General features: G+C 31.7%; 1 protein-coding gene across 1 annotated transcript in view; it reads left to right on the forward strand.

The window, feature by feature from the left end:
• The window catches only part of LOC110019537, a 15244-nt gene extending 14937 nt beyond the window's left edge, over positions 1–307 (forward strand). The window contains exon 9 of the transcript XR_002293462.1: positions 285–307. The gene's annotated coding sequence lies outside the window, so the exon portion shown is untranslated. The remainder of the gene's footprint in view (positions 1–284) is intronic.
• The last annotated feature ends 282 nt before the right edge of the window (positions 308–589 follow it).

Below are 589 nucleotides of genomic sequence, written 5' to 3' on the forward strand. Positions count from 1 at the left end.
TTGTTTTGGATCCAAGCTAGAATTCAATTTTGTGTGCATCTTTGACTGCAATGAGTTCTATTTTTACTAAATTTGATATGTTATAACATGCATATTTTCTTTAAATATAACATTATAATCACACAAAATCTTCATGAGTGGGTTCAAAAACATGATTATAATGCAACGAGTGTTTGATTATTAGGCTTAAAAGTTCAGGCGGTTAAAAATGTAATATGTGTTATTTTGAGCGATTGGTATGTAAATAAAATGTGAATAAAATGAATTGAATTGCAAAATAACAGTGCCGACGACGGAGATGACATTGACCTGCATTCAGCAAACTCTCAATAATTAATAATTTTCATCTTCGTGATGCCATGTGAACCGTTCGGAAAGCTTTGTATACAACTCCACAAGTCACATCATACAAACCTAAAATTTGTTGCGAAATCTTCCTGTGCAGTCATTGTAATTGTTTGGCTTCTTTTGAATGCACTTGAAATGAATATCAGTATGTATTGCCTAATTTGGGAGAACTTGACTCGACTCTAGCATTTAGGTGTCATAAATCTATGCATTAAATTGTGTATTTCGCTTTTAGAAAAAA

Source organism: Phalaenopsis equestris, unplaced genomic scaffold, assembly GCF_001263595.1.
Source record: "Phalaenopsis equestris unplaced genomic scaffold, ASM126359v1 Scaffold000061, whole genome shotgun sequence".
Lineage (NCBI taxonomy): Eukaryota > Viridiplantae > Streptophyta > Magnoliopsida > Asparagales > Orchidaceae > Phalaenopsis > Phalaenopsis equestris.